Below are 27421 nucleotides of genomic sequence, written 5' to 3' on the forward strand. Positions count from 1 at the left end.
CTAAATAAGCTAAGATTTTTGTTGTAGTTGATTTATTCAGTCATTTCAGTCATGAGACAATTCCTTAAGGTTTCCTTGGCAAATGTATTGGGCTGGTTTGCCATTTCCTTTTCCAGTTTATTTTACAGATGAACAAGCTAAAGAAAATAAAGTTAACTGACTTGCCTATGACACAATCAGATTTGAACTCAGATCTTCCTGATTCCAGGCCTGGCCCTCTATCTACTGCAACATATAGCTACTAAAAATGATAGCTATAATTATTACACCTTTTTGATTAATTAATTTAATGAGGAGTATACAGAGGTAGATATAGAACAAAAAGTCAGCAATCTTCTACTAGGACATTTCAAGTTATATATTCTAGAAAGAGGTAAAGGCAGCACTGTAGCAGGGGAGAAATCAGTGAGCATACTTCTCTGTAATTTTTTAGGCTTTTCTGACCATAATTAACCCGTGCCTAAGAGGCTTTTCCCCTCAAACGTATGCTCTTTAGAAGGAAGCAATGTCTCTCAGCTATAACCAGGGCTCATGATGCAGGGAGGGTCTTTAATAGTGCCTCTGAATTTATAGCTTTGGTGGCATTCATCTGTAGAGAGAAGTCTGAAAGTGAGAAGAGGAAGACTTCATTTCACAGCCCAAGAGAGCATGCCACTGAAGCACTTCTACTCAGCAGGGGAAACTGAGTTGTCTATTTCTAGCAGCACTAGTATTTCCTGGCTATTAATTTTTCCCTGACATTTCAATGATTATTTAAAGTCACATTCTTGAATTCTCTTTGCTATTATTTATTTCAGCTAACCAGCCATAACCAAATACTTACAAATAGTGAATCAAGTCTAATCATGATAAATATAATGCTTTTGTTGGCTTACTATTCAATTTAAATTATATTTTGTATTTACTATGGAAAACCATTATTTAAATGAATCTTTAGGTAATGGGATTAAAAGGATATTTTTTTTGGAATCAGAGGACTTGAGTTTGAATTTAGACTGCTACTTGCCAAATTATTTTGGTCAAGTCAATGACACACTTAAGGGACTCTTAGATAAACTAAGGGGGGGAGGGATCCATAGATAATGTTGATAAATGCTTACCAGTTGTTTCTCTTTTAAAAGGGGGGCCTGTTACAAACATTTATATTTAATATAGTTTATTAACTTTTTCTCCATCACTTACATAAGACAATCAACAAAACAAAACTCTGAATTGTTACATTTTTCAATTTCCAAGGTGTAAAATGTCCAAAATGAAAATTTAACAACATATTCTGAATAGCCTGTTTGAACAGTTCAAGCAGACTCCTTGTTGATCAACTTACCTCCTTTCCAGTTTTCTATCCCTGATGCTAGAAATATCTTTACAAAATTAATTCTTTGGTAACAACTGTCAGATTTATAAGGTCATATTTCAATATTTTTCAAGGGGTTGATGCTTAGCAAAGTGCCTGGCATCAATTAGTTGCTTAATAAGTATTAGTTAGCTAACATATCAAAATAACATTCTAAATAATGTGGCACAGGCTATGCCCTGAAAGACCTTAAAATCTTTTTTTCTGTTTTTTGTTTTGTTTTGTTTTGTTTTATTATAGCTTTTTATTTACAAGACATATGCACGGGTAATTTTTCAGCATTGACAACTGCAAAGCCTTCTATTCCAATTTTTCCCTTTCTTCTCCCCATCCTCTCCCCCAGAGGGCAGGTTGACCAATACATGTTAAATGTTAAAGTATAAGTTAAATACAATATATGTATATATAAGACCGTAAAATCTAATGGAGAAAGATATGTATTCACATGATTATTATAGGAGGGAACTATGATGAATAAAAATGAGAGATTCAAAAGAATCATGAAAACCTTAAGTGGAAAATAGATGTTTTCACAAGGCAAGAGAGGAATGAGGTGAATGTTAAAGAAATCTTCATGAAAGATATGCTACCTGAGATAAGTCTTCAAAAAAAGGAAGAACATCTCAGTGGGAGGGATATTTAGAGGAATATTTATTCTGTGGATTGAAGACAGCAACTAAGGCAGAAGTCATCAAACTTTTTAAATAGGGGGGCAGTTCACTGTCCCTCAGACTGTTGGAGGGCCGGACTATAGTAAAAACAAAAACTATGAACAAATTCCTATGCACACTGCATATATCTTATTTTGAAGTGAAGAAACAAAACGGGAACAAATAGAATATTTAAAATGAAGTAAAGTTAAATCAACAAACTTACCAGTATTTCAATGGGAACTATGGGCCTACTTTTGGCTAATGAGATGGTCAGTGTCTGGTTCCATATTTGTCACTGCTAGTCATAACAAATGATGCAAGTGTGTACCCGTTAGTCTTGATCCAGTTGGAGATTTCAAATGTTTCATTCTAGAAAAAGTCTGTTTACAGACATAAGTATTGCCAAAGATGGTTGCCATTTTGAGTGCATGGTTCCTGAGATGAGAATATGTCTCAGAGGGGAGAGATGCATAGAAATTATGAGGGCTGCTTGACTTGAATGCATCTTTCAGAGAGTCACAATTCTGCAGTTCAGCCAATTCCATTTGGTAAATTGTATCCATATTTTCAATATCAATAGAAAATGGGTTACAGAAAAGTTGTATGTCATGTTCATGGAGGTGAGGCTCTTTAAATCTAAATTGGAACTCCTTTTGCAATTTTTCCAGTGAATCCACACATGTTTTGTTTGGGAATGCAATCAGTGGTTTTTTTTCCACTAATAGATTTTGAGTTGTGGGGAGATGGCAGACGTTTTCTTCCTTCACTTGTTTGATGAGGAGGCCTAATTTTACTTCAAATGTTGTGACATGTGATTGCATATCACAGATGAGCTTCCTCTTTCTTTGAAGTTACATATTGAAATTGTTGAGTAGCTCTGTTACATCTGTCAGAAAGGCAAGGTGCCATTTCCATTCTGCATCATTGAGCTCTGGTACTTCTTTGTTTTTTGAAAGCAGAAAAGTTGTAATCTGTGGAAGTAAGTCATAGAAACATTTCAAAACTCTCCCTCGACTCAGCCAATGGACTTCTGTGTGATATAGAACATCTTCATACTCAACATTTAGGTCAGACAGAAATTCCTGAAATTGTCTGTGATTTAGTGCATTAGCTCTAATGAAGTTAACACAAGATGCAACAATTTTCATAACAGAATCCCACTTCAGTGATTTACTACACAGCGCTTGTTGGTGGATGAGGCAATGTATGACTATTGGATAAGAATGGTTATGTTTGTCCATCTTTTGGTTAATGCGAGCAATTACTCCTTTCTTAGACCCCACCATGCTAGGAGCACCATCAATTGTCATGCCGGCTAGTTTAGCCCAGTCCAGCTCTAAACCATTCATAGTTTGGCAAACCTTTTCATAGATATCCTCTCCTGTAGTTGTTCTTTGATGCTTTGCAGTACAGCAAGATCTTCTATTACTTCAAAATAATCATTCATCCCACGAATAAAAAATAGAAGTTGTGCAGAATCACAAAAGTCATTGCTTTCGTCGAGTGCCAAGGAAAATTATGAAATTTTGTTTATGGAGTTTTGCAAATGCTGATACAGATTGTTTCCCATTTATTCAATCCTCCATGTAATTGTAGGTCCTGAAAGATTCACTGTACTATATAAATCGGCCTTCTCTAGACACATCTCTTTGGCAACAGAAAGAAGGCATTCTTTAACAAATTCTCCCTCCACAAATGGTCTGCCAGTGGGTGCTATTAGCTTGGCAACTTGAAAACTTGCTCACAGTGATGAAATATTTAGTTACTTCTGCTTCACAAAAGTATTTTGCTGAATTGTCAATGTATTTTTCAGTTTTAACATTTTATCTTTTCTCACTTCTCCAACCAGTCATATTTATCTTTATGTTGAGTTTCATAGTGTCGATGCAAATTATATTCTTTGAACACAGACACTATATTCTAGCATATCAGGCATACAGCTCTTTCCTTGTACTGCATGAAAAAGTAATCATAAGTCCACTGTTCTTTGAATATCCTACACTCCGAGTCAATTTTTCTTTTTCTTGACATCATTATTTCCTAGGGATTCCAAATTGCTATTAATAAAATATATACATACATACATATACATATACATATATATGTATATGTATATGTATATGTATATGTATGTATGTATATATGTATATATGTATGTATGTATATATATACAGTGCTACAAAAACAATATACTAGCAATAACTTTGCCCACACAGAGACATACAGACTGCAATGCCCAACTTCCTCCAAGCTGCCTCTGCACCCACATTCTCTCTCCCACTTCTCGCGTTCCCACTTCTGACCTTCACTGCTGCAGGGAATTCCCCCTGCAGCAGCCATGACATGTGCAGCATGCACTATACATCCCCCATGTCTGTCTGTTGTGGTGGCTGCCATTACTGTACAAGGCCACCATACATACTTTTACCTACACACACCTAAATACTTTTTATTCATTTTTGATTTTTCAAAGCTCCTACATTTTTTGGTACAATAACCAGGTCTATTTTTTGGTGACAATACTCTGTCATTTTATATATATTAACTTCTACTCAGGATAATTCTGTAAGTATCAGTTTTTCTCCTAGAGATAATGGCTACTGATATTTTACTGTTTTTTGGCGGCACCCAAACTCAATTGCCTTTGAAAGACAACTTCAAACATTCAAGCTATAAGAAAAATTCATTTTATGATCATCCCATATTTCATTGTTTTTGTATTTTCTTCTTGAACAATGGAATTGTGGTCTGTTTAGTTTTCCCCAGAATATGAGGAACAATGTCTGGAATTTATCCAAATGCATTTTAATTTGTTTGGATAAAAGATGAAGTTGACTTCCCAAATCATACTCATTTAAACAATTATTTTACCAATTTTAAATTTTAATTTTTTTTACCATTTTTTCTTCTCTTCTGAGTTTTAAGATTTCCTTCTATGTTTTGCCCCAGATTGCTAATTTCAGCTGTACTGATAGAAAACAGTTTATTGTCCAGTCTTGCACTTTGATTTCATGCTTTGATGGAAAATATTTTTTCTTTTAATTCCTATATCAGATCTTCTCTTGTTTACTGAGATGAATTATTATTATTTAGTTAATTGTTTCCACAATTCCATTTGTGATGTTTTGTCACCAAAATTTGGTAATCAAATGTGAAATTTGTTGATACAGATCTTTGGTGCATCTCAAATTATTATTTGTTATCTATATGGTATTAATTACTCAAGAGGTAGATGTACAAGTGACTAAAAAACTCAATTATTTCTAAATATAAGAAAAACAACCCTACAAAACTATTTGAAACCTGCTTCTTCAATAATTGAAAGGATTTATGATCTTACATATGACAGATATTTTTTCCAAGAACATAGATTGATACCATTCTTTACCCTCTCGTTGTTATGTCTCTTTTCCATGCATTCTTGTAAATAATCCACCATTTGGCCATACAACCTATTTGATGGTTTCCTATAACTTAGAGGCTAGCAGATTATAGGCCCTGGGCTAAATGTGGCACATTAACAATTTTCATATGGCTGGTAAGCTAAAATGAGGCAGTTGGGTGCTGAAGTAGATACAGAGCTGGACCTAGAGTGAAGAAGGCTTATCTTCTTGAATTCCAACCTGGCCTCAGATACTTATTGTATGACCCTTAGTATGTCACTTAACTCAATTTTTCATGTGCCAAATGAGCTGGAGAAGGAAAAGGGAAACCATTCCACTACCTCTTCCCAGAGAATACCAGATTGGGCAAGGAGACAAACATGACTGAAAATGACTTAACAATAGCAATAAAAGTTAAAATGTAAGTACAGCTGAAATTAGCAATCTTGGGCAAAACAGAGAAGGGAATTTTAAATCTTTATATGTAAGGAATGTTTCTTCCATTCATATTCTGGATATTCTGGAGATTTTTCCAAATTTTGGTCTGAGAAATGCTTAGAGCATTAAAACTAAAAATAAACACACAACTAGTTAAAATATGACTTGAGGAAAGCTGTTTTAAAGTTATAAACTATAGGACTGATATTATTGATATTACTACAGTCATTTGTTTAGGATGAAACCTAACTAGGATAGTTGCATCCCATATAATTACTTGGAATAGAGAGTCAGTCTTTGGGTAAGTAAATTTGGAATTCAAGATTCATATCTAAAATATTTTGTCTATATGTCTCTGGGCAAGTCACAGGTTATTATAGCTCTTGGCAACTCTCAAAGAAGAGTATTTGCAGAAAAGTTGCTGACTTTTTTTGGTAGAAGGGATTGACTCCCTAGCAGTATTCCCTATACCAATTAATTCACAAGTATATTTCTTATGTCTATGATCAATGACACCCTGAACTTCAGACTTCACTGTGTAACTAGATAATTCTAAAGCTGTGACTATCCCGTGATTATTTGAAGTCATTTTTTACTGCAACTATTCACCATTTCAGAGAATTCTCAGAACTATATCTGGTGAGGGCTAAAACTGACAAAGATTAATTTATATTTCTCTGACAGTTCAGGGAAGACAACGACAGTGAGCAAAGTGGTAGTCATAATTTATCTGCACTCTGAAAATGTTGTTCTGACCCCATTTGCTTTCCAGGCTATGAATGAGTGATTTCTAAATGCATCTACATTCTATACGTGTATCACCAAGTGAAACCCCATAACAGAGGAGGAGTGATATGACAGCAGAACTTGAAAGCCAAAGTCCATAGCACAAGCTCTTACCAAGAAATGGTAAATTTCATAGTCATTATAGTTAAATTATTTTCTCTTTACATTTTTTTTTTCAGGAAACCAGCCCAGACTGTATCTCAGATTTTATTTCAGAAAATATTCAGCAGCAATTATACCATTTTAAAAGAGAACCATATTTCAACAATGGGCAGAATGCCTGCCTTTACTCCACACAGCAGATTAAATAAAAAATAACTAATTTTCTCTGCCAAGATAGTTACGTGGTTTCAGTCCTATATTCTGAGGGCATACACTACATATCAGAACTATTCCTTTGGAGATAGGGGATGAAATTATGAAATAGGAGTATAGGGTTTTTTGAGAATTTTTCCCATTTATGATTCAGCTTCTTTCCCCTTCCTCATTTGAACCTCATGTGGTTAGAATACCATGGATACACTTGTTTTTTTTTTTTTAATAAAGCCAGAAGTTTTCTATCACTCTTCAAACCAGGGTTGATTTTCTTTTGTGTTTTGGATGACACATTCACATGCATGCAGACATATACATATCTATACTTGTGTGTGCATGGATGATTACATTCATTGTACACATACATTCACAATGCATATAAATACATACATATATGAGTTATGTTTGTAAATATATAAACATATATGAATATATATTGAGGACATAATCATGTATGTATATGTGATTATTGTAGATATATTCATATATGTGTGTACACATATATTCATAATAACATTGTATGTCTATCTACATATATGTGTATATATTATATTAGAACTAGTATGGAATAATAGGGAATCTACTTTAGCATTAGAAAAACTTGAGTTTAAGTAATGGCTGTGTTCTGATTTTAGACAAGCCATTTAAGATCTTAATATCCCAAGTAAATTTTTAATTTAAACTCCTCTAATAGTTCCCTATGAAAAATAAATTAGACAGACAAATATGCATACATACATATACATATACATGCATCAATTATAGATAGGTCTATTTAATACATACCACTATCTAATAACTCTATGTATATAAATGTCTGCATGTTGTAGCTATTGTTCAGTCATATCAATCCAATTCCTTGCTATTCCAATCTGGTGTTTTCTTGGGAAGGATACAAACATGATTTGCCATTTCCTTGTCCAGGTCATTTTTTTTTTAACAGATGAAAAAACTAAAGCAATGAGGGTTAAATGACTTGCCTAGGATAACATAGCTAATTCATGTGTGATAGTAGATTTGAACTCATATCCTTGAGACTACGGGACTAGCTTTATATACACTGTGCCATATTTGGGGTGTGTGTGTGTGTGTGTCTGTGTTTAGATCTAGATTTGATTTTATTGCAAATCACAGATCTAGAGTGTGCATTTTTATCCTCTGATTGTTTTGGCGTAGTGAATGGTAGTTTAAAATTTTATATGTACAGAGATACATACATATGCATATATGCATACTATATACAGACATAAGTATGCAAAGTATGCATATTCATGAGTGTTTATTCACCATGTGGTTTCATTAAATATGTGTATACATGGATGCATGAATATGCACATATATTTTTTTCACTATCATCCTATTCTACTTCCTCATTGTAAAATGGAAATAGCCTTGATTATTTAAGCAGAACATAGATTTTCAAAAATTATATCATTTGAAAGATTTTGTTTCCAATAGGTAAATAAAGATCTATTATGCAAAGATTACTGTGGATATATGAGGAAAGGTTCACTACCAGTAAGACTGTTGCAAGGTGATGATTTGGTTTTGTTATTGGTTTCTGGGCGGGGAAGGGGGGGAAGAGCTTATTCAATGAAATACAAATCCTAATGAAATCATCTTTGAAAGTTTTAAAGTGACTTCTAATACTAGTTACTTTATATTATATACTTCCAATTGCAATAATTATATCTTCAAAACATTCTCTATTGGGGATGACAGGAATTATGATGCATATTTTACAAATTAGAAAACCTAAATCTTGTTGAAACTAGGCATAGTCCTATATCTCTCTCTTTTTTTTAAAATAACTTTTTATTGACCAAACTCATGCCAGGGTGATTTTATACATTATCCCTTGCCCTCACTTCTGTTCAGATTTTTCCCCTTCCTCCCCCAGACGGCAAGCAGTCCTGTACATGTTAAATAGGTTACAGTATATCCTAGATACAATATATGTGTGCAGAACCGAACAGTTCTCTTGTTGCACAGGAAGAGTTGGATTCAGAAGGTATAAATAACCCAGGAAGAAAAACAAAAATGCAAGCAGTTTATATTCATTTCCCAGTGTTCTTTCTTTGGGTGTAGCTGCTTCTGTCCATCCTTGATCAATTGAAACTGAATTAGATCTCTTTATCGAAGAGATCTACTTCCATCAGAATACATCCTCATACAATATCATTGTTGAGGTATATAATGATCTCCTAGTTCTGCTCATTTCACTTAACATCAGTTCATGTAAGTCTCGCCAAGCCTCTCTGTATTCATCCTGCTGGTCATTTCTTACAGAACAATAATATTCCATAATATTCATATGCCACAATTTACTCAACCATTCTCCAATTGATGGGCATCCATTCATTTTCCAGCTCATAGACCTATATCTCACACCTCATACCAAAATAAGATCAAACTGAGTGCATGATTTCAACATAAAAGGTAATACTATAAACAAATTAATAGAGCAAGGAACGGTTTATTTATCAAATCTTTGGAGAAAGTAGGACCTGATAACCAAAGAAAAACTAGAAAGCATTATGAAAGACAAAATATGCAACTTTGGTTACATTAAGTTAAAAAGGCTTTGTACAAGAAAAATCAACAAAAACAAGATGAAAAGGAAAGTACAAAGCTAAGAAGAAGAAAAAAAATTATAGCCAATGTTTCTGATAAAGATTTCATTTCTAAAATATGTAAAGAATTGTAGTGAGCCAAGATGGTGGAGAAGGCACACATGACTTTCTAAGCTCCTTTCATACCCTCATTACCAATTTTTAAAATCAGCCTCAAAAATAGGGCTTGACTGGCAAAATTCACGAAGATTGGAAGTACAACTTACCATCTGAAGACAATCTGGAAGATCACCAAAAAAGGTTTGTCCTGAGGGGTGGGAACAGACCACCACAGGGATAGAAGTGAGAGCGGGGGTAGCCTCCATAGTTGGAAGGTTTACAGATAGCTCCCTGCCATAGCCTGACTGCTTTGCTTTGGTTGCTGAGTAGAGGACCAGCAGAGAAATTAGAGGTATTCTGAAGGATGCCAGAGCCTAAGAGAATCTGGATGTGCCCACCCAGGACCAGAAGTGACTCAGCTCAAATCATAACACAGCTCTACAATGGCATTTGGCAGCAGGGGCTTGGGGGGAGGAGGGGAGGCAGTCATAAATCTGCACAGAAGGGGGCATAGCCTAGGGCAGTCTCTAATCTGCACAATGGGGGCTTGACCTGGGGCAGTGGAATTTCTCTAGTTCTACTACCTTCCTCTGGCAGAGACACTTCCAGTGCCATGGAGGGGATGGGGGGGAGTAGTACAACTGCTAATACTCAAAATGGGCTGGGGGTGGGGGGTGGAGAGAGCAGTGATACTTTCACTGCTCAGCCTCTAGCCCCAAGGCTGTCACTAATCCTTATAGCAGAGATCCTCGCAGGGCACTTCTGCAGCCCTGTCCTTGATACCCAGGCCTAGTCACTTCTAGGGTGGAGAGTTTCCCAGAGTACTCCTGCAGCTTGACTGCTCTTTGCAGCCCATTGACAGGACAGCTACTGTATATATACCTATCCCTGCTCTGTAAAGGAAACTGGTAACCTCCATGCCCTGAAGGCAAACCCTAAAGCATATTTAAAAAATGAGTAAAAAAAAAAATCAAAAGGATGATGGATAGCTTCTATATAGAAAGAGAGCAGGTTTTCAACCCTGAGGAGACTAATAGAAGACAGTCTCTAGACAATACCCCAAAGTGGGATGTAATTTGGTCCCCAATACAAAAGGCTCTCCTAGAAGAAACTAAAAAATCTTAATAGAGAGGTAGAAGAAAAATGGGGAAAGGAAAAAGAAGCTATTCAAGAGAGGAACAACTTCCAGAAATGTGAATTAGAAAAGGTAAAGAACTCCCAGGAAGTGATGGGAAACATAATTTGTGAATTGGAAAAGATAAAGAACTCGCAAGAAAATAGGATTTGTGGATAGGAAAAGATAAACAACTCCCAAGAAAGTAGGATTTCTGAATTGGAAAAAGAAAATAACTCAGCAAAAAAAAAAAAAAAAAAAAAAATAGTGAAATGGAAAAAAATTCCATAGAGCAAAACAATTCCTTTAAAAATTCAATTGGACATATACAAAAAGAAGTAAAAAAAGCTAATGAAGAAAATAACTCATTAAAAATCAGAACTGAACAAATAGAAAAGAATGATTCATTAAAACATCTAGAATCAATCAAACAAAATCAAGAAAAAAAAAAAAGAAAAGAAAAGAAAAACTAGAAAAAATGTTAAGTATCTACTTGGAAAAACAACAGACCTGGAAAATAGATCTAGGAGCGAGAACCTAAGGATCAATGGACTTCCCAAAAATTATGATGAAAATAGAGACTAGATAGTATTTTACAGGAAATTTTCAAAGAGAAGTGTCCAGATGTAATAAAATCAGAAGGTAAAACAAGCATTGAAAAAATTCATTGAACACTTTTTGAAAAAGACCCTAAAATAAAAACTCCAAAGAATATTGTGGCAAAATTTCAAAACTATCAAACTAAGGAAAAAATATTACAAGCAGCCAGAATAACAATTCAAATACAGAGGTGCCACAATAAGGATCACTCAAAATCTGGCTGCTTTCACATTAAAAGATCGAAAGGCCTGTAATTTGATATGCCAAAAGGCAAAAGAACATGGAATGCAGCCAAGAATAAACTACCCAGCTAAGCTGAGCATTTTCTTCCATGGAAGAAGATGGACCTTTAATGAAACAGATGAATTCCATTTGTTTCTAAGGAAAAAAAAAATCTAAACAAAAAAAATATATATCTGCAGTTAAAAGACTCAAAAAAAAGCAGAAAAAGTTAAAAAAAAAAACTCTTGAGAACTGTATTTCTGTTATGCATATACATAAAGAGTGCATGTATAATTTGATTGTACTGATATAACATAAAAAGGGAAGTAGAAATGGAAAGGAGATAGTGTCACAAAAAGGGGAAAGGGGAGATAAAAATAGGGAAACTATCCCATGAAGAGGCAAAGGAAACCTATCATATCTGAGGGAATTTAGAGAGGGGGAGGAACAGTGTATGAATCTTACTCTCATCAGAGTTGGCTAAAAGAGAAAATGATTAACATATTTGTTTTACAGAGAAACTTCTCTCATCCAATTGAAAAGTGGGAGAGGAAAAGGGAAAAGGAAAAGAGTAATAAGGGAATGGTACAAGAAAGGGGAAGAGATTCAAAGGGATATGGGAGGGATCCTAAAAAGGGAGATCTGCGTGAAGCAAGTGGTGCCCATAAGTTTAATACTCAGAAAGGGGATAAGTGGGGGCAAGAAAAAGAAAAGTATAATCCAGAAAAAATAAGTTTGCAAGAATTACAGACATTAATTTTAAGCATAAATGTGAATGAGATGAACTCTCTCATAAAGCATTTAATGAAAGGCAGATAGCAGACTGGATCAAAAGTCAGAACCTTACACTATATTGTTATAGGAAACACATTTAATGCAGGGAGATAGATACATAGGTAAAAGACTGGAGCAGAATCTATCATGCTTCAGGTAAAGTAAAAAAAGCAGGGGTAGCCATCCTTATCTCAGATCAAGAAAAAGCAAAACTTGATCTTTTTAAAAGAGATAAGGAAGGAAACTATATCTTGCTAAAGGGTAGCATAGACAATGAATCAATATCAATACTATGCACCAAGTGGTGCAATCTAAATTCCTAAAGGAGAAGTTAAGAGAGATGCAAGAAGAAATAGACAGCAAAACTAGAAGTGAGAGATCCCAACCTTGCATTCTTAGAATTAGATAAATCAAACCACAAAAAAAAAAAGAAAGAAAGAAAGAAATTAAGGAGGTAAATAGAATATTAGAAAAATTAGGTATGATAAATCTTTGGAGAAAATTGAATGGAGTATACTATTTCTCAGCAGTTTATGGAACCTATACAAAAATTGAACATGAATTAGGGCATAATCACCTCAAAATTAAACGCAGGAAGGTAGAAATGCTTTGTTTTCAGATCACAAGGCAATAAAAACTATATTCAACAAAAAGTTACGAGTAAATAGATCAAAAAATAATTGGAAATTAAATAATCTCATTTTAAAGAATGATTGGGTTAAACAGCAAATTAAAGAAACGATTAATAGTTTCACTCAAGATAATGACAATGACATATCATACCAAAATTTGTGGGATGCTGCCAAAGCAGTAATAAGGGGATATTTTATATCTTTAGAGGCTTACTTGAATAAAATAGTGAAAGAGAAGATCAAAGAATTGGGCTTGCAACTTAAAAAGCTAGAAAAAGAACAAATTAAAACCCTGCAATCAAATACTAAGCTTAAAATTCTAAAATTAAAAGGAGAGATTAATAATATTGAAAGGAAAAAAAAAACTATTGAATTAAAACATAAAACTAAGAGTTGGTCTCATGAAAAACAAACAAACAAACAAAAAACAATAAAATAAACCTTTGGTAAACCTGATTAGGAAAAGGAAAGTGGAAAATCAAATTGTTAGTCTTAATAATGAAAAGAGGGGACTTTCCATCAATGAAGAGGAAATTAGAGCAATAAGAAGAAGTTACTTAGCCCAACTTTATGCCAATAAATTTGATAATTTAAGTGAAATAGATGACTACCTCCAAAAATATAGGCTTTCTAGATTAACAGAGGAAGAAGTAAATTGCTTAAACAGTCCCATTTCAGAAAAAAGAAATAGAACAAGCTATTAATCAACGTTCTAAGAAAAAATCCCCAGGATCAGATGGATTTAGATATGAATTCTATCAAACATTCAAAGAACAGTTAGTCCCGATGCTACATGAATTATTTGAAAAAATAGGAAAGTAGTGCTACTAGATGGTACTGATATCTAAACCAGGTAGGGTGAAAATAGAGAAAGAAAATTATAGACCAATCTCCCTAATGAATATTGATGCTTAAATCTTAAATAAGGTATTAGCAAAAAGACTACAGAAAATCATCTCCTGTATAATACACCATGATCAAGTATAGTTTATACCAGGAATGCAGGGCTGGTTCAATATTAGGAAAACTAATTAACCATATTAATAACCAAATTAACAAAAATCATATGATCATGTCAATATATGCAGGAAAAGCATTTGATAAAATTCAACATCCATTCATATTAAAAACACTTGAGAGTATAGGAATAAATGGACTTTTCCTTAAAATAACCAGTAGTATCTATTTAAACTACCATTAAGCATGATATGTAATGGGGATAAATTGGAACCATTCCCAATAAGATCAGGAGTGAAAAAAAGTTTGCCTACTATCACCATTACTATTCCAAATTGTATTAGAAATGCTAGCTTTGCTATAAGAGTTGAGAAAGAGAGTAAAGGAATTAGAGTAGGTAGTGAGAAAACAAAATTATCACTCTTTGGAGATGATATGATAGTATACTTAGACAACCCCAGAGATTCTACTAAAAAAGTTATTAGAAATAATCCACAACTTTAGCAAAGTTACAAGATACAAAATAAACCCACATAAGTCATCAGTATTCTTGTATATCACTAACAAAATCAGTTTAAGTTTCAAAGAGAAATTTTATTTAAAATAACTAACTACAGTATAAAATATTTAGGAATCTATATGCCAAGGGAAAATCAGAAACTATATGAGCAAAACTACAAATCACTTTCTACACGAATAAAGTGAAATCTAACCAATTGGAAAAAATGTTAAATGCTCTTGGATAAGGTGAGAAAGTATAATTAAGATGATAATACTACCTAAGCTTATCTTTTTATTTAGGGCTATACTAATCAGACTCCCAAAAAACTATGTTAATGACCTAGAAAAAATAATAACAAAGTTCATATAGAAAAACAAAAGGTCAAGAATTTCAAAGGAATTAAAAAAAAAAGACTCAAATGAAGGGGGCCTACCTGTACCACATCTAAAATTATATTATAAAGCAGCAGTTTCAAAAACTATTTGGTATTGGCTAAGAAAAAGGCTAGTTGATCAGTGGAATAGGTTAGGTTCAAAGGACAAAACAAGTAATAACTTTAATAATCTAGTGTTTGACAACCAAAAGATCCCAGCTTTTGAGATAAGAATCCACTGTTTGACAAAAACTGCTGGGAAAATTGGAACTTAGTATGGCAGAAAATAGGCATTGACCCACACTTAACACTAAAAACCAAGATAAAATCAAAATAGGTTTATTATGTAGACATAAAGAATGATAATCTACATAAATTTGAAGAACCTAGTACAGGTTATCTCTCAGATCTCTGGAGGAGGAAGGAATTTGTGACCAAAGAAGAACTAGATATCATTATTTATTACAAAATAGAAAATTTGGGGACTTCTGGGCAAGATGGCAGAGAGGAGGCCCACAGCTGCATAAGTTATGCATTTTCTCTCAGAATTCATTTCATGACAAGCCTTTGAATTAATGGTTGACTGAAAAAAAAAAAAAAACACAAATTATTACCAAGAGAAGACATCCTTGAAATTCGCCAGGAAAGGTCTGTTTTTACTCAAGGGTGGGAACAGTTTTAGATCAGGCGCAGGCGGTAGACAGGTAGCAGAAGTGAGAGCACAGTGGGCAGCTCACAGCCAAGATCGAAGGAGGGTGGGGTGTGAACTTTGCCATCTCTGTAGGGGGAGCTTTGCTGCAGGATTGGATACTTTGCCTTGGCAGCAAGTCAGTAGCCCAGCAGAGAAGCTAAAAACATCGGGGGGTGAAAAATACAATGACTAATTAAAAGAGATAAGGAAGGACACTACATCTTGATAAAGGGTAACATGGATAATGAAGCAATATCAATGTTAAACATATATGCACCATGTGGTGTAGCATCTAAATTCTTAAAAGAGAAATTAAGAGAGCTGCAAGAAGAAATAGACAGCAAAACTATAATAGTGGGAGATCTCAACCTTGCCCTCTCAGAACTGGATAAATCAAACCACAAAATAAAAAATAAAGAAGTCAAAGAGGTAAATAGAAGTCATAGAAACAGAGGGCAAAATAGACATTGAAAGAATTCATCAATCACCTACTGAAAGGAATCCTAAAATCAAAACACCAAGAAATATAGTGGCCAAATGCCAGAACCCTCAGACAAAGGAAACAATACTGTAAGCAGCTAGAAAAACCTAATTCAAGTATCGAGGAGCCACAATAAGAATCACCCAGGATCTAGCAGTTTCCACATTAAAGGATTGAAGGGCCTGGAATTTGATATTCCGAAAGGCTAAGGAACTTGGTATGCAACCAAAAATAACTTACCCAGCTAGAATGAGCATATTTTTCCAGGGAAGAAGGTGGACATTCAACGAAGTAAGTGAATTTCACCTATTTTTGATGAAAAAGCCAGAACTTAACAAAAAGTTTGATCTACAAACATAGAACTCAAGAGAAATCTAAAAAGGTAAAAATTAATCGTGGGACCTATATTTCTGCTATAAAGATGTATAAAGAATACATGTATAGTTAGTTCGAGAAATTAGATGTGGAAAGGACATTGTGCCAGAAAAAGGGTAAAGTGGGGGTACTACATCTCATGAAGAGGCAAAGGAAACCTATTATATCTGAGAGAAAGAATGGAGGAGGATGAATATAGTGGGTATCTTACTGCCTTCAGAATGGGCTTTAAGAGAAAAAATTTAGACATATTCAATTTATGGTGAAACTTCTCCCACCTCATTGAAAAGTGAGAAGGGAAAAGTGAAAAGGGAAGAAATAAGATAAGGGGAAGGGAATATGGAAACTGTGAGGGAAAAGATTAAGATGGGGGAGGAACTTTAAGGTGAGGGGAGGGATATTAAAAGGGAGGGCTGTGAGAAGCAAGTGGTGCTCATAAGTTTAATACTGGGGAGGGGGGATAAAGGGAAAAGAAGGGAGAAAAGCATAAACAGGGGTTAACAAGATGGCAAATAATATAGAATTGGTCATTTTAACCATAAATGTGAACGGAGTAAACTCCCTCATAAAGAGGAAGCGGTTAGCAAAATGGATTAAAAGCCAGAATCCTACAATATGATGTTTACAGGAAACACACCTGAAGCAGGGAGATACATGCAGATTAAAGGTAAAAGGTTGGAGCAAAATCTATTATGCTTCAGGTGAAGTCAAAAAAGCAGGAGTAGCCATCCTGATCTCAGATCAAACTAAAGCAAAAATTGATGTAATTAAAAAGACAAGGAAGGGCACTATATCTTGCTAAAGGGTAACATGAATAATGAAGCAATATCAATATTAAACATAGGCACCAATTGGTGTTGCATCTAAATTCTTTTTTTTTTTTGTTTGTTTTTTTGTTTGTTTTTACATATATCATCTTTTTTATATAGAAATATAAAAAACGTTACTTTCATTGAGTTTCTTATGGTTACTTTCATATTTTCCTTTTTATGTTTTTCTTGCATCTTCTTTTGAATGTTAAGTTTCTATTCAAGTCTGATCTTTTCATCAAGAATTATTGAAAGTCCTCTATTTTATTAAATAATGATTTTTACTTTGAGGGATTATTTTTAAGTTTTGTTGGATAGTTTTGTTGATTGTTATTCTTGCTCCTTTGCTTTTTAGAAGTCCTCATTCCAAGAGTTCTGTTCTTTTAGCATGAAAGGCGCTAAGTCTTGCATGAATCCTAATTATAGGATTGCTTCTTTCTGGATGTTTGCAATATTTTCTACTTGACTTGGGAAATGACTCAGGAATTTGGCTATAATATTCCTGGAAGTTTTCTTTTGAGGATCTTTTTCAGAAGGTTATTGGTGGATTCTTTCTATTTCGATGTTACCCTCTGAATTTATGGTATTGAAGTTTTTTGTGATTTCTTGAAAGTTTCTTGAAAGATTTATTGAAATCTATATCAAACCTCTTTTTTGACCAGGGCCCCTCTTCTGTTGCAACTCCAAACACAAATGTCTCTCATGGCCATAAAATTGCAACTAAGGCCCTTGTTGCCTTATGATAGTTCACAAGTGCTCTTCTCTGCCTTGCAACTATGACCCCAAACTTCTCATTCACAATAGAGTTGTCAAGCAACTCCATATGTATCCAGTACCCACCTTAAAATCACGTTTTGATCAGTTTTTCAGTCTCTTAACATCTCTAGGCTAAGAACTGCTGAAGTTTTGTTGCTATCAGGGTCACCACTGGTATTCTTTCTGAGCTCTTGGAGCTGCACCCACCCCAGCATTACATACTTCTTCTTCAGACGTTCTAAGTTGTCTTTTTTTTTTTAATTTTTTATTTAATAATTACTTTATATTGACACTCGTTTCTGTTCCGATTTTTTTCCCCCCTCCCTCCCTCCACCCCCTCCCCTAGATGGCAAGCAGTCCTTTATATGTTGGATATGTTGCAGTATATCCTAGATACAATATATGTTTGCAGAACCGAACAGTTCTCTTGTTGCTTAGGGAGAATTGGATTCAGAAGGTATAAATAACCCGGGAAGAAAAACAAAAATGCAGATAGTTCACATTCGTTTCCCAGTGTTCTTTCTTTGGGTGTAGCTGCTTTTGTCCGTCATTTATCAATTGAAACTCAGGTCTCTTTGTCAAAGAAATCCACTTCCATCAAAATATGTCCTCATACAATATCGTTGTCGAAGTGTATAATGATCTCCTGGTTCTGCTCATTTCACTTAGCATCAGTTCATGTAAGTCCTCTCTGTATTCATCCTGCTGGTCATTGCTTACAGAACAATAATATTCCATAACATTCATATACCACAATTTACCCAGCCATTCTCCAATTGATGGGCATCCATTCATTTTCCAGTTTCTAGCCACTACAAACAGGGCTGCTACAAACATTTTGGCACATACAGGTCCCTTTCCCTTCTTTAGTATTTCTTTGGGATATAAGCCCAATAGAAACACTGCTGGATCAAAGGGTATGCACAATTTGATAATTTTTTGGGCATAATTCCAGATTGCTCTCCAGAATGGTTGGATTCGTTCACAACTCCACCAACAATGCATTAGTGTCCCAGTTTTCCCGCATCCCCTCCAACATTCATCATTATTTTTTCCTGTCATCTTAGCCAATCTGACAGGTGTGTAGTGGTATCTCAGAGTTGTCTTAATTTGCATTTCTCTGATCAATAATGATTTGGAACACTTTCATATGAGTGGTAATAGTTTCAATCTCATCCTCTGAAAATTGTCTGTTCATATCCTTTGACCATTTATCAATTGGAGAATGGCTTGATTTCTTATAAATTTGAGTCAGTTCCCTATATATTTTGGAAATGAGGCCTTTATCAGAACCTTTAACTGTGAAAATGTTTTCCCAGTTTGTTGCTTCCCTTCTAATCTTGTTTGCATTAGTTTTATTTGTACAAAGGCTTTTTAATTTGATGTAATCGAAATTTTCTATTCTGTGATCAGTAATGGTCTCTAGTTCATCTTTGGTCACAAATTTCTTTCTCCTCCACAAGTCTGAGAGATAAACTATTCTATGTTCCTCTAATTTATTTATAGTCTCGTTCTTTATGCCTAGGTCATAGACCCATTTTGATCTTATCTTGGTATATGGTGTTAAGTGTGGGTCCATGCCTAATTTCTGCCATACTAATTTCCAATTATCCCAGCAGTTTTTATCAAATAATGAATTCTTTTCCCAGAAGTTAGGGGCTTTGGGTTTGTCAAACACTAGATTGCTATAATTGACTATTCTGTCTTGTGAGCCTAGCCTTTTCCACTGATCCACTAATCTATTTCTTAGCCAATACCAAATGGTTTTGGTGACTGCTGCTTTATAATATAATTTTAGATCAGGTACAGCTAGACCACCTTCATTTGATTTTTTTTTCATTAATTCCCTTGAGATTCTCGACTTTTTATTGTTCCATATGAATTTTGTTGTTATTTTTTCTAGCTCAATAAAATATTTTCTTGGAAGTCTGATTGGTATAGCACTAAATAAATAGATTAGTTTAGGGAGTATTGTCATCTTTATTATGTTCGCTCGGCCGATCCAAGAGCACTTAATATTTTTTCCAATTATTTAAGTCTGACTTTATTTGTGTGGAGACTTTTTTATAATTTTGCTCATATAGTTCCTGACTTTCCTTTGGTAGATAGATTCCCAAATATTTTATGGTATCAACAGTTATTCTGAATGGAATTTCTCTTTGTATCTCTTGCTGTTGGGTTTTGTTGGTGATGTATAAAAATGCTGAGGATTTATGGGGATTTATTTTGTAGCCAGCTACTTTGCTAAAATTATGAATTATTTCCAATAGCTTTTTGGTAGAATCTCTGGGGTTCTCTAGGTATACCATCATATCATCTGCAAAGAGTGATAGTTTGGTTTCCTCATTGCCTACTCTAATTCCTTTAATATCTTTCTCGACTCTTATTGCCGAGGCTAGTGTTTCTAATACGATATTAAATAATAATGGTGATAATGGGCAACCTTGCTTCACTCCAGATCTTACTGGGAAAGGTTCCAGTTTTTCCCCATTGCATATGATGCTTACTGATGGTTTTAAATATATGCTCCTGACTATTTTAAGGAAAAGTCCACTTATTCCTATGCTCTCAAGTGTTTTTATTAGGAATGGATGTTGGATTTTATCAAATGCTTTTTCTGCATCTATTGAGATGATCATGTGGATTTTGTTTGTTTGGTTATTGATATAGTCAATTATGCTAATAGTTTTCCTAATATTGAACCAGCCCTGCATTCCTGGTATAAATCCTACTTGGTCATAGTGTATTATCCTGGTGACAATTTTCTGTAATCTTTTTGCTAATATTTTATTTAAGATTTTAGCATCAATATTCATTAGGGAGATTGGTCTATAATTTTCTTTCTCTGTTTTCAGCCTACTTGGTTTAGGTATCAGTACCATGTCTGTGTCATAAAAGGAGTTTGGTAGGACTCCTTCAATCCCTATTTTTTCAAATAATTTATATAACATTGGAGTTAATTGTTCTTTAAATGTTTGGTAGAATTCACATGTAAATCCATCTGGTCCTGGGGATTTTTTCTTAGGGAGTTGATTGATAGTTTGTTCTATTTCTTTTTCTGAGATGGGACTGTTTAGGATATTTACTTCTTCCTCTGTTAGTTTGGGCAAGCTGTATTTTTGGAGGTATTTTTCTATTTCATTTAAGTTGTCGAATTTATTGGCATAAAGTTGGGCAAAGTAACTCCTAATTATTGCTCTAATTTCCGCTTCGTTAGTGGTGAGTTCTCCCTTTTCATTTTTAAGACTAACAATTTGATTTTCCTCTTTCCTTTTTTTAATCAGATTTACTAAGGGTTTGTCTATTTTGTTGGTTTTTTCATAGAACCAACTCTTAGTTTTATTAATCAATTCAATAGTTTTTTTACTTTCAATTTTATTGATCTCACCTTTTATTTTTAGAATTTCAAGTTTAGTGTTTGACTGGGGGTTTTTAATTTGTTCCTTTTCTAGCATTTTTAATTGCAAACCCAATTCATTGACCTTCTCTTTCTCTATTTTATACAAATAGGCCTCTAGAGATATGAAATTTCCCCTTATTACCGCTTTGGCTGCATCCCATACATTTTGGTATGATGTCTCATTATTATCGTTTTCTTGGGTGAAGTTATTAATTATGTCTATGATTTGCTGTTTCACCCAATCATTCTTTAGTATGAGATTATTTAGTTTCCAATTATTTTTTGGTCTACTTCCCCCTGCTTTTTTGTTGAATGTAATTTTCATTGCATCATGGTCTGAAAAGGATGCATTTACTATTTCTGCCTTACTACATTTGAGTTTGAGGTTTTTATGTCCTAATATATGGTCAATTTTTGTATAGGTTCCATGAACTGCTGAAAAGAAAGTGTATTCCTTTCTGTCTCCATTACATTTTCTCCAGAGATACATTTTCTCCAGAGATCATCTAAATTCTTAAAAGAGAAATTAAGAGAGCTGCAAGAAGAAACAGACAGCAAAACTATAATAGTGGGCGATCTCAACCTTGCACTCTCAGTATTAGATAAATCAAACCACAAAATAAATAAGAAAGAAGTCAAAGAGGTAAATAGAATACTAGAAAAAATAGATATGATAGATCTCTGGAGAAAACATAATGGAGACAGAAAGGAGTACACTTTTTTTTCAGCAGTTCATGGAACCTATACAAAAATTGACTATATATTAGGACATAAAAACCTCAAACTCAAATGCAGTAAGGCAGAAATAGTAAATGTATCCTTTTCAGACCATGATGCAATGAAAATTACATTCAACAGAAAGCCAGGGGAAAGTAGACCAAAAAATAATTGGAAACTAAATAATTTCATACTAAAGAATGATTGGGTGAAAGAGCAAATCATAGACATAATTAAGAACTTCACCCAAGAAAACGATAATAATGAGACATCATACCAAAATGTATGGGATGCAGCCAAAGTGGTAATAAGGGGAAATTTCATATCTTTCGGGGCCTATTTGCATAAAATAGAGAAAGAGAAGGTCAATGAATTGGGCTTGCAACTAAAAATTCTAGAAAAGGAACAAATTAAAAACCCCCAGTCAAAAACTAAACTTGAAATTCTAGAAATAAAAGGAGAGATCAATAAAATTGAAAGTAAAAAAAAAAAAAAAACTATTGAATTAATTAATAAAACTAAGAGTTGGTTCTATGAAAAAACCAACAAAATAGACAAACCCTTAGTAAATCTGATTTAAAATAGGAAAGAAGAAAATCAAATAGTTAGTCTTAAAAATGAAAAAGGAGAACTTGCCAGTAATGAAGAGGAAATTAGAGCAATAATTAGGAGTTACTTTGCCCAACTTTGTGCCAATAAATTTGACAACTTAAATGAAATAGAAGAATACCTCCAAAATTATAGCTTGCCCAAACTAACAGAGGAAGAAGTAAATATCCTAAATAGTCCCATCTCAGAAAAAGAAATAGAACAAACTATCAACCAACTCCCTAAGAAAAAATCCCCAGGACCAGATGGATTTACATGTGAATTCTATCAAACATTTAAAAGAACAATTAACTCCAATGCTAAATAAACTATTTGAAAAAAATAGCGATTGAAGGAGTCCTACCAAACTCCTTTTATGACATTGACATAGTACTGATACCTAAACCAAGTAGGTTGAAAACAGAGAAAGAAAATTATATACCAATCTCCCTAATGAATATTGATGCTAAAATCTTAAATAAGATATTAGCAAAAAGATTACAGAAAATCATCCCCAGGATAATTCACTATGACTAAGTAGGATTTATACCAGGAATGCAGAGCTGGTTCAATATTAGGAAAATTATTAGGATGATTGTCTATATCAATAACCAAAAAAACCAAATCAATATGATCATCTCAATAGATGCAGAGAAAGCATTTGATAAAATCCAACATCGATTCCTAATAAAAACACTTGAAAGCATAGGAATAAATGGAATTTTCCTTAAAATAGTCAGGAGCATTTATTTAAAACCATCAGTAAGCATCATATGCAATGGGGGAAAACTGGAACCTTTCCCAGTAAGATCTGGAGTGAAGCAAGGTTGCCCACTATCACCATTATTATTCAATATTGTATTAGAAACACTAGCCTCTGCAATAAGAGTCGAGAAAGAGATAAAAGGAATTAGAGTAGGCAATGAGGAAACCAAACAATCACTCTTTGCAGATGATATGATGGTATACCTGGAGACCCCCGATATTCTACTAAAAAGCTATTAGAAATAATTCATAACATTAGCAAAGTAGCAGGATACAAAATAAATCCCCATAAATTCCCAGCATTTTTATACATCACCAACAAAATCCAACAGCAAGAGATACAAAGAGAAATTCCATTCAAAATAACTGTTGATAGCATAAAATATTTGTGAACCTATCTACCAAAGGAAAGTCAGGAATTATATGAGCAAAATTATAAAAAAAAAACTTTCCACACAAATAAAGTCAGACTTAAATAATTGGAAAAATACTAAGTGCTCTTGGATAGGCCAAGGGAATATAATAAAGATGACAATACTACCTAAACTACTCTATATATTTAGTGCTATACCAATCAGACTTCCAAGAAAATATTTTAATGATCTAGAAAAAAATAACAACAAAATTCATTTGGAACAATAAAAAGTCGAGAATCCAAGGGAATTAAGGGGAAAAAAATCAAATGAAGGTGGCCTAGCTGTACCTGATCTAAAATTATATTATAAAGCAGCAGTCACCAAAACTATTTGGTATTGGCTAAGAAATAGATTAGCTAATCAGTGGAAAAGGTTAGGTTCACAAGACAGAACAGTCAACTATAGCAATCTAGTGTTTAACAAACCCAAAGATCCTAACTTTTGGGATAAGAATTCATTATTTGATAAAAACTGCTGGGATAACTGGAAATTAGTATGGCAGAAATTAGGCAAGGACCCACATTTAACACCATATACCAAGATAAGATCAAAATGGGTCCATGACCTAGGCATAAAGAACGAGATTATAAATAAATTAGAGGAACATAGGATAGTTTATCTCTCAGACTTGTGGAGGAGAAAGAAATTTGTGACCAAAGATGAACTAGAGACCATTATTGATCACAAAATAGAAAAATTTTATTATATTAAATTAAAAAGCCTTTGTACAAACAGAATGAATGCAAACAAGTTTAGAAGGGAAGCAACAAATTGGGAAAACATTTCACAGTTAAAGGTTCTGATAAAGGCCTCATTTCCAAAATATATAGAGAACTGACTTAAATTTATAAGAAATCAAGCCATTCTCCAATTGATAAATGGTCAAAGGATACGAACAGGCAATTTTCAGATGATGAAATTGAAACAATTACCACTCATATGAAAGTGTTCCAAAGTGTTATTGATCAGAGAAATGCAAATTAAGACAACTCAGAGATATGACTACATACCTTTCAGATTGGCTAAGATGACAGAAAAAAAGAATGATGAATATTGGAGGGGATGCGGGAAAACTGGGACACTGATGCATTGTTGATGGAGTTGTGAATGAATCCAACCATTCTGGAGAGCAATCTGGAATTATGCCCAAAAAGTTATCAAACTGTGCATACCCTTGGATCCAGCAGTGTTACTTCTGGGCTTATATCCCAAAGAAATACTAAAGAAGGGAAAGGGACCTGTATGTGCCAAAATGTTTGTGGCAGCCCTGTTTGTAGTGGCCAGATACTGGAAATCGAATGGATGCCCATCAATTGGAGAATGGCTGGGTAAATTGTGGTATATGAATGTTATGGAATATTATTGTTCTGTAAGAAATGACCAGCAGGATGAATACAGAGAGGCTTGGAGAGACTTACATGGACTGATGCTAAGTGAAGTGAGAAGAACCAGGAGATCATTATATACTTCAACAATGATACTGTAAGAGGTTGTATTCTGATGGAAGTGGATTTGTTTGACAAAGAGAGCTAACTCAGTTTCAATTGATAAATATTGGACAGAAGCAGATATATGCAAAGAAAGAACACTGGGAAATGAATGTGAACTATTTGCATTTTGTTTTTCTTCCTGTGTTATTTTTACCTTCTGAATCCAATTCTCCCTGTGCAACATGATTATTGCTCGCTTCTGTAAACATATATTGCATCTAGGATATACTGCAACATCTTTAACATATATAGGACTGCTTGCCATCTAGGGGAGGGGGTGGAGGGAGGGAGGGGAAAAATCGGAACAGAAGCGAGTACAAGGGATAATGTTGTAAAAAAAAATTACCCTGGCATGGATTCTGTCTATAAAAAGTTATTATAAAAACAAACAAACAAACAAACAAAGAAAAAACAAGTTCCTACAAGGGGAAAATATATATAGGCTTCCCAGATTATCAGAGGAGGAAGTAAATTGCTTAAATAGTCCCATTTCAGCAAAAGAAATAGAACAAGCTATTAATCAACTCCCCCCCCCCCAAAAAAAAAATCCCTGGGACCAGATGGATTTACATGTGAATTCTACCAAACATTCAAAGAACAATTAGCCCCAGTGCTTTATAAACTATTTGAAAAAATAGGGAATGAAGGAGTCCTACCAAATTCCTTTTATGTCACAGACATGGTACTGATACCTAAAGCAGATAGGTTAAAAACCGAGAAAGAAAATTATAGACCAATTTTTTAAATAAATATTGGTGCTAAAATCTTAAATAAAATATTAGCAAAAAAAGACTACAGAAAAACATGTCCAGGATAATACACCATAACTGAATAGGATTTATACCAGGAATGCAGGGCTGGTTCAATATTAGGAAAACTATCAGTATAATTGGCCATATTAATAATCAAATTAACAAAAACCATATGATCATCTCAATAGATGCAGAAAAAGCATTTGATAAAATCCAACATTCATTCCTATTAAAAACTCTTGAGAATATAGGAGTAAATGGACTTTTCCTTAAAATAATCAGTACCATCTATTTAAAACCAGAAGTAAGCATCCTATGTAACGGGGACAAACTGCAACCATTTCCAATAAGATCAGAAGTGAAACAAGGTTCCCTACTATCAGCATTACTATTTCATATTGTATTAGAAATGCTAGGTTCCACAATAAGAGTTGAGAAAGAGATTAAAGGAATAAGAATAGGCAATGAGGAAACCAAGTTATCACTCTTTGCTGATGATATGATGGTATACTTAGAGAACCCCAGAGATTCTACTAAAAAGTTATTAGAAACAATCCACACCTTTAGCAAAGTTGCAGAATCCAAAATAAACCCACATAAGTCATCAGCATTCTTATATATCACTAGCAAAACCCAATAGTTAGAGTTACAAAGAGAAATTCCATTTAAAGTAACTACTGATTGTACAAAATATTTAGGAATCTATCTGCCAAGGGAAAATCAGAAACTTTATGACCAAAATGACGAAACACTTTCCACACAAATTAAGTCTGATCCAACCAACTGGAAAAATATTAAATGCTCTAGGATTGGGCAAGCAAATGCAATACAAATGACAATACTGCCTAAACTAATCTATTAATTTAGTGCTCTACCAATCAGACTCCAAAAAACAATTTTGATGACCCAGAAAAAATAACAACAAAGTTCATATGGAAAAACAAAAGGTCAAGAATTTCAAGGGAATTAATGAAAAAAAAAATCAAACGAAGGTGGCCTAGTTGTACCAGATCTAAAATTATATTATAAAGCAGAACTTACTAAAACTATCTGGTATTGGCTAAGAAATAGACTAGTTTATCAATGGAATAGGTTAGGTTCAAAGGACAAAACAGCCAATAACTTTAGTAATATAGTGTTTGACAAACCCAAAGACCCCAGTTTCTGGGATAAGAAAGCATTATTTGACAAAAATTGCTGGGAAAATTGGAAATTAGTATGGCAGAAGCTAGGCATTGACCCACACTTAACACCATACACCAAGATAAGGTCAAAATGGGTTCATGACCTAGGCATAAAGAATGAGATTATAAATAAATTGAATGAGCATAGGATAGTTTACCTCTCAGACCTGTGGAAGAGGGAGAAATTTATGACCAAAGAAGAACTAGAGATCACTATTGAAT

This window comes from Antechinus flavipes, chromosome 5, assembly GCF_016432865.1.
Source record: "Antechinus flavipes isolate AdamAnt ecotype Samford, QLD, Australia chromosome 5, AdamAnt_v2, whole genome shotgun sequence".
Classification (NCBI taxonomy): domain Eukaryota; kingdom Metazoa; phylum Chordata; class Mammalia; order Dasyuromorphia; family Dasyuridae; genus Antechinus; species Antechinus flavipes.